The 8,708-nt window shown below is 40.3% G+C and overlaps 1 protein-coding gene across 1 annotated transcript in view; it reads left to right on the top strand.

The window, feature by feature from the left end:
• LOC144655322 (monocarboxylate transporter 13-like) overlaps nt 1-8,708 on the top strand; it is a 109,009-nt gene that overhangs the window by 44,754 nt on the left and 55,547 nt on the right. The window lies entirely within an intron of this gene.

Raw genomic sequence — 8,708 nt, 5'->3', positions numbered from 1 at the left:
GCTTTTCTGTCGCGCGCTATGCCCACACTATGCACTTGGTTTTGATAAATTAAAAGAACTTAGCTATGAACTCCGCTTTTAAAATAAGATACTCTCGCAGTTTACGCCACATCATGCAAGTATTTAAGCATCCTGGGCCTAACTTTATTCACGGCTTGCAGAAAGAAAAAAATATGCCGTTTATCTCTCTTGGCCGAGAGTGAGTAAAGCGGAAACGAACGTTTTCCGTCGCGCGCTATGTACATATCAGTGACACACTAAGCACTTGGTTTGGTAAATTAACAGGAGCTATGAACTCCGATTTTCAGATAAGATACTCTCACAATTATCCCGGGCATTAGCTTGGCGGCGTCTCGAATTCAAAAATTAAATGCGATGTCGCAAACTGACATGAAAACATTTACAGTTGGTATCGTGCCAGAACTGACCGGTCTAACAAATTGATAGTCGAAGGTTTGCATAAGCCGTTAAACTTGTTACTTGTTTTCTACGAATTAAACGAAAAAGTAAATAGCTTCGTAGAAGACACATGAATATTTGGCGCAACTGAGTCAAGAAAATAGAACACGCGTCGAAGGAAGCGACACATTACAGTGGCATTACATTGCTGCAAATCAAACAGCCTGGCTTGGCAACACGATAAAAATATTATATTAGAAAAGAAAAATCCTTCACGCAGCTCATAATCTGCTGGTCTTGTAGTGAAAACATAAAGTGAGCTGTACTGAGTTTTATCTTGCAATAAAAATGAGTCACAACAAACCTTTCTAACATATATTTCATCAACAAATAGGCGTCAAAAGGTGTCAAACTCTGCTTCGCAAAATAGCTGGCCAGGAAATCAATTAGACCGATGACCTCAACTCGAAGGCTAGCTCAATCATTTGAAAACATCATGGCATTTGGAGCTCCTTATAAACATAACAACAAGACCGTCAGAACTCCTAGCTGGTTAGAATTAAGTTGACTACACTGAAATGAACGAAAATACATTGACTGAAGTCTCCTTCGCCTTCCCTGGCATGGCGCAAACACGCAGCTCGCCAGGGTTCTCATTCCTTCCTTGTTTTTCTAACTCCAGGTTATCAAGAAATTGAATATAATCGAGAAAATAATTTCCTTCGCTTCAGGCGAGTCCGTGCTTGGTTTCTTTTGCCAGATACCCTTCCTTTTAATACATTTCAATGTGCTTTTGCGCTTTTCAGCCGCGCGTCGACCTTCGGTCCAAAGAAACCAGAAAGAAAACAAAGCTCGCATCCTGTTGTCCTTGTTGACCTTGTTGTGTCTTTAAACAGGTCCAGTAGATAATCTGTGGCGATCCTGGATATATTTAAGATGTTCTTTGACGTCAATTATCCATCAAGTCATCGACTGAAGCGAACGAAAAGAAGCCCAAACAGATTAGTTGTAAGGGGTTGTAAGCAGTCTCACTTTGCGTAGACGATGGCTTCCAGCAAAAATCGCGGCCCATCCACCCAAATTGCGGCCCATCGCTCAGATTTCGCACAAAGCAACTAGAATAACTGTAGAACATCCCTGAATTTTTTCAAGGCTCAGAAAAATTTTTCACAAGAGATACACTGGATTAAAGCTGAAGAAACGACCCGAAAGACAACCAAAACAAACATACGCATCGAAAGTAAATTCTAACCTCCGCGCACAATCCGCCGTGATTTTACACAATTGTCACGCATAGCGCTTCTTCAATGCCTTCTTTGTGTTGTGTTACCATCTGGCAGGAAACGCACCACGGGAAAACGTGAAAAACGGGAAATATAAAATTCTAGTGGAGTCCACTCGGGAAAAATTGACAACCGCCATGTTGTTACGTCACGCTATTGTTTTCCACATTTCCAAAAGTGGACATTCTCCTGGAGTGATACACCGCTGATTACAGCTGCAAGTGCAAAGGAAAGCCTGTCAGACCTGTCAGGCAGCTTCCACTTCGCCCTTCTTCGGTATCACGGCGGAATAACCCACATCCTCCCCGGGTAAGGAGTCATATAATATTTTACCTTGACTTGGATATCTTGTGCTCGTCGATATAATTTGCGATTTCTATGTATACGAACTAATTAACCCATTCGGGTACTTGTACTAGTCGAAGTAAACATTTTGAAAAATGTCGATTGAATTTTTTAAATCTTTTATATGCAAAGCATCAAATGTAACAAAACATACGAGTTTTGGGCGCAGGTTTCGGTTAAACCGGCCAGAAGTTTAGATAATTTCAATTTTATTTTGAAGGTTAACAACTGGAACCCAAACACGAGTCCTTTGTGTAAACTTAGATGCTAAATATTCAATTCAATACTTCAATTATTTAAAGTATACAACACTTAAGTGCTAATCAAATATGCTGCACATTCTCATCTATTAATCATGAAGGAACTGCATTTTTTATGGAGATTATGTACGAAACGTTATTTACCACGACGAGAAGACACCCGTTTTATGCAAGATTCTCCGACTAGAGACTCAATCCTTACCCTATCTGATACCAACTTTGACTCTATAAATACCCCTTTCGCATACATTAAAAAGTTACCCCTTTCTTATACTTATATGACAGGAAACTATTCCAACACTATAGGACAATAAATAAAACAATTCACAACGATCTTTGGGTTGGCATTTCTTAAGGAATATCTGCTCAGTTTTGGCTACCCTCTTAAATAATGGGACTTTAAATTGTTAACCTTCCGTTTCAAAGCAGGAGTCCCGTTGGAGTCGCTAACGTTTGCATGCTACGAGGATTCAGAAGGCACCTCTTTTGAGCGAAGCCTCTATCACCTGCCTGTCTGTCTGTCTGTCTGTCTGTCTGTCTGTCTGTCTGTCTGTCCGTCTGTTTGTCTGCCTGCCTGCCTGCCTGCCTGCCTGCCTGCATGCCTGCCTGCCTGCATGCCTGCCTGCTTGTCTTTCTGACTGTCCTCCTACCCGCCTGTCTGTTTGTCTGTCTGTCTGTCTGTCTGTCTGTCTGTCTGTCTGTCTGTCTGTCTGTCTGTCTGCCTGCCTGCCTGCCTGACTGGCTGGCTGACTGACTGACTGACTGACTGACTGACTGACTGACCGTCTGTCTGTCTGTCCTTTTCTCCATTCCTTCTCTCATTCTTCTTTATGATTTATAAAAGGATTTTCCCGACGAGATGTTGGCGGAGAAGGATAATCAGATCATACCGTGCAAGACTGCGAGTCATGATCTAAATGGTTAGAATCGTATTAGTTATGGGTAATTAATGGCCGTTTTTACCGAATGGTAATGAGGTGTAGTGATGATTCGCGAACTTGAAGTGACGTGTTTCCGTCACTCCATTCTGATATTAAACCGCAATTAATTCATGCATTAACGTGCTGACAGAAAGGTTGTTTAAAACGCCATTCAGCACATGTCAATCAAAAACAAATTATCCTATAACCTCATTCCGCAGGGTCTCTCTCTTTCAGGGAACAAGGTTGAATTTTTACAAAACAAATCGAAAGAGGATCAATTACACTTATCCTCTGGTGATAAAAGAGAATAGAATTCGCTCTACGAAGCCGTAGAGCATACTCTATCAATGACCCATTCACCTAAGAAAACATTCAAACGCAAATGAAGTGAGATTGTGACATAACGGATAGCAGCTATAAGTTACATGCAGTTACCGCGTCTTTATTGTAAACACAACATTCATGCTGCACGATTTTGTTTCGCGTCACATTATCTTCGTTTCACGTCATCCGTTTTTCATCTTTTTGAGTCGTGCAGAAACGCGCATCTTTCTCAAGTTTTATTCGCTGCTCAAAATAACGCTATACGTGCTGACAGAAAAGTAAACATATCCACAAAACAAATTTACCTAATGCTAAATGGATCAAAGGTTACACTTTTGTGATGAAATAGAATTCGCGCTACGAAGCCTGAGAGCACGAACCATCAATGACACAATTCCCATGGAAAAATAAAACATTCAAAGGCACATTATTGAACGCTTATTTGAAGAAAAAAAAAACTATCAATGACCCATTCACGCAAGAAAACATTGAAAGGCAAATTAAGTGAAATTGTGACATTACTGATAGCAGCTGTGAGTTACACGTAGTTACGGTTAAAAAATTATTACGCTCGCCATGTGACGTGTTGTAGTTAACACCACATCCACAGCTTGAATCCACAGCACGTTTCTGTTTCGCGTGACGTCACCTCGTGTCACGTCATCTGTTTTTCATCTTTTTGAGTCGAGCAGAAACACGAAGTGCTCGGGCGTATCTTTCTCTCGAATTTTATCCGCTACTCAAAAATAACGCTATACGTGCTGACAGAAAAGTATAGATATTCACAAAACAAATTTACTTAACGCTAAAAAGGATCAAAGGTAATACACTAACCGGTAAATATTTTTGTGGTGAAAACTGAATAGCGCTACGAAACCTGAGAGCACGAACCATCAATGACGCAACTCGTGTGGAAAAATAAAACATTCAAACGCAAATAAAATGAGATTGAATTACTTTAGTATAAAGATGGCACAAGACGCGACTAGACGAGCTTCCTTTCGTTTCGTTATCCGTCTTTCAAGACGCATTTTGAAAAGTTGCTCATCTAGACGGGTAACTCGTCTTGTGCCCGTTTTTATACTGGAGACGCATAACCAGACGAACAACGAATTTTTGCCGAAGCTCGTCCAGACGGGTAACACGTCTCTAGAATAAAAACGGCCACGTGACGTGCGCTGGATCCCAGACCGGTGTCATTGTGTTGTGTTCTTGGGATGCATACTTAACGTTTTGTAACAGTGCCGCTCTCCATCCAAGTTTATAAATAGGTACAGACAAATTAAATGCTAGGGGTAACCCTGCGATAGCCTAGCATCACATTCACTGTGGATTAATTATACTCCTGGTCGCTTTATACTACAAATATCTCCGGCCTAGGTTCGAATGCAGACTTAACCTTACCATTAGGTGCCAGGTATATCATTTTAAGCAAGCCTAGGTATTACATCAGTACAAGAGGGTCTCAATACCAAGTTAAATGTCGTAGATGCATATCAACCAACCGTCGACAAAATGAATGCTGAAGATAGTTTTTTTACAACATACAATGATACCCACAGATACACCTAGGCCGAGTGAAGGGGCAGTGTGAGGGTAAAAGGTCCTTCTCAGTCAAAAATAAATACTGAGGTACGAAAAGCAGTAACCAGCCCAATGTGTGGTTCCAGAAAATATCCATACCCCCACCACGGAGGGTATTTCACGTAAGACCCCCCACCTCTCTGGAATTTCCGTTTTTGTTAAGAAAAATAAACCCCCCACCCCTCCGGAATTTCCAAAAGTATATTGCGTACCCCCCAGCCCCTCTGGAAAAAAAGATAAATTGTACAATGCTCTAAATTTTAGGCCACCTCTCTTGTAAACAGTTACAGTGTATAACTGATCGATCGGAAGATATGTTAGAACGATACATACGTTACATGTACTGCTGAAGACAAAATAAGAAATTTCCTCAAAAGTAAAAAAAAAATATCTGGTAGTCACTTGTCAAATTACCTTGTTGTATAACCATCCATCCCTTTTCATTCCAATCGCTTTAGAAAACCGCTATTAAAATGTATCAGAACACGGATTTGAAGTGTTGATATAAACCATAAACATTCACCGTAAACGTGATCGCAAAATCGCTAATGCTCGCTGAGAAAGCAAAATTTAACAGGAAAATTAAAAAAATAGCAGAAATAAAAAACATGTTAATCTCGAGTTTCTGACATCATTACACTATTTTCATCGCTAATAAAATGAAACTTTTCACAAACAAGGACGATTTTCCTTCGTTCGAACGTGAAACAAGCAACCCTTGACACCAGTGCCTTTCGGTCAAACCACGTGACAAGTTTCGGGGGACTGGTAACAAGTAATGGCGGACGAACGAACATGGAGGATTTCAGTGAAATTATTTGCTTTCAGTGTGCTTTCAGGAGAAAGAAAACCCGTTTTAAATGTAAAGCGATTGTGAATCAAGAACCCAGAATGCTATTTTTGCTATAAAACACTGGTAAGAAACGATTTTTGAAACTAGTTTGCACTGCATCAAACTTGACCGTCTGGAAAATAATTCCACTGGCAACCCCCTCCTCTTCGGAATTTCCTGGGCCCTTGACCCCCCCACCCCTCTGGAATTTCCAATTTCCTACGTGGTGGGGGTATGGATATTTTCTGGAACCACACAATGTTCCTAAATTGCTGATCATGTGCGCTTGTCTTTACGCTCCTCACAGTAGTTTATTGCCGTTACACTTAGTGGCAATCTTGCGAAACAAACTTGCTCTTCCTATTCCGATCAGATTTTATTATGCCAGCCAAATTTTCTCAAACCTAGCCAATGATTGCTCACGTCCAGTCTTGCACTCCTCAGGTTATCTTCTCTTTACCATGTGTCAGTCGTATTTGTTATTTTGGGAACAGAGAAAACATGTTTATGCATTCCATTTTCTTGGCACTGACCGTGAACATGGTCCCACCAGTAGAATTTAGATTTTCTTTGTATACTATTAGACATTATAAAATAACTCAGATACTACGCGCGCTCTGATTGGTCAAAAACCTATGTACTATTGTACTGGTAATGGCCGCACTACGCTCGATTACGCATAAGGACGAAGAATTAACTTTAGTTTAATGTATTTTTTTGGTCTATCTTATGGTTAAAACGGAGGATATATGATTATCGTAAATGATCATTATGAAAATTTACTGAGGGTGGATCACATAATTGAATTTTCCCGTCTACAACAGTTGAGCAAAGGCACTATAGAGAAAAAAAAAACAAAACGCAGAGACAAACATTGACTGAGTGAGAAGTAACAGAATAAACAGGTCCGCTTTAACTGGACTGGAAAAATATTGATATGGTTACATTCAAAATTAACTCGGAAATGTTATTTAAAAGGAAATAAAACTGATCGAATTTGTCGCGATGAACTAGAATTATTTTGATGGCAGAACCTCACACTGAGTTCTTGTACGCGTTTAAATTATATCTTCAGTTTTACGTGCTTTCAGTGCTTTATCTCAAGTCCGTTATTCGGCGAAAACAAAAGAATACGGAATAAAGATATTCAGAACAAATTTTATAAGAAGTGTTTGTGGAACCAACCTTTATTCTCAATACCTTCGTCAGTCTGTGAAGTTTGTAAACTTGCAAAGTTTTCGTGCAGTCTTTTACCTGCTTTTACTTTCGCGGTGAATGACTCCGGCCACAATTTGCTAGATTTCCACGTCAACGAACTTTAAAATCGTTGAATAAATTTTATACCGTGACAGTTCGTCTTTTTCCTTTCCTTTCTTATGACTTTCATAGCTTTAAAACAACTTTTAAACGTTTTTGTCGCGTCGATTTGTAGATTTTGTGTGTGGAGCTGAACATGTGATTTATTCTTTCGGCCGCTGTGATTGGTTTACCGCGTCATTCGATGAACTTGTTGAGAATGAGACATTTGATCACGAAAAATAAAATAGATTCTTATTTCTTTGAAGGACGTTTCCTATAGTTATTTCTTAAAAGCAATAAACCACACTTTCTAGGGCTTTACTGGCGTAATAAAGCCACTTGGGATGTTGGGAGAACACAAGAAAAGCTTGTAAATCACTCGCCTGACGGCTCGCGATTTACAAGCTTTTCTCGTGTTCTCCCAACATCCCGCGTGGCTTTATTACGCCAGTAAAGCCCTAGAAAGTGTGGTCTATTACTTAAATAAAGACTGTGTGAATGCCGAAACATAAATTCATTAGTGGGATATTTCGTGTAATAAGTCTTACAATCTTTAGAAATGTATCCATATTCGGGATAGACCTAGGAGCAGACCGTTATTTTTTCTCAGGGTGTCAGTCGAGTGCGCGAGAAAGTCGTTCCCTACGAGAGGCGACGAGCTAGGGTGATAAAAAAGATTCATATTTTTCAATCACGCGCTCTGTTTCTCCTCTTCCGAAGCGTTTTTTCGCGCACTTGGATGCTAGCACATTCGACTGACCTTGACAAAAATGTAAAGGACAACTCGTTTTCTATATTCAGGATTTAAAAGGACTTAAATGGTTCCCTTTCAGAGTTTAGGCAGGTCAGAACGAAAGTTCTTGAAGACAAGAGACAGAAGAAACAGTTTAAGACTGACAGTAGCTCGAAAGGTAAGTAATTATCACGAAGTTACCTTTGTATAACAATGTTGGCTGAAACACCTAGCTGGAAAACCAACAGGCATTGTGAGACTTTGAGGAGGATAATTTATGAGATGATTTTTAATAGACGGAACCGCATGATGACAGTAATTTATGTTCATCTGGGCGTTGATTTGAAGAAGGTCCCCATCAGGTCCTCATATGTAGTCCAAGTTGATTTTTCAATGTATTCTGAATAAAGTGTTTCTCTATCCCTTCCATTTTACATGAACTGGATCTGACTCCTCCCCTGTCGTCTCTTTTGTCCTCATAAAGGGCGAGTGGAGAGGGAATGGGTCAACGCGGAGGGGATGATGTTTTCTCTGGAGTTCCTCCTTCCCCTAACCTTCCGTGCTCGCGCTCGCGACCGCGCTTCACTCGTTTATGTTCAATAAGACATTGAGAGACGACTGGGGACGAGTCAGGGACTCGATGAAATCAATGACCTAGATTGTTTTTTTTTTTAGTGAATTTTGACTTTTTAAGTCTACGGAAGCGGGTAAGGCGGGGTGTGCAAA

The sequence above is a fragment of the Oculina patagonica genome, chromosome 5 (assembly GCF_052425735.1).
Source record: "Oculina patagonica isolate OP01 chromosome 5, crgOcupat, whole genome shotgun sequence".
Lineage (NCBI taxonomy): Eukaryota > Metazoa > Cnidaria > Anthozoa > Scleractinia > Oculinidae > Oculina > Oculina patagonica.
This window is presented reverse-complemented; position numbering and strand designations above follow the sequence as displayed.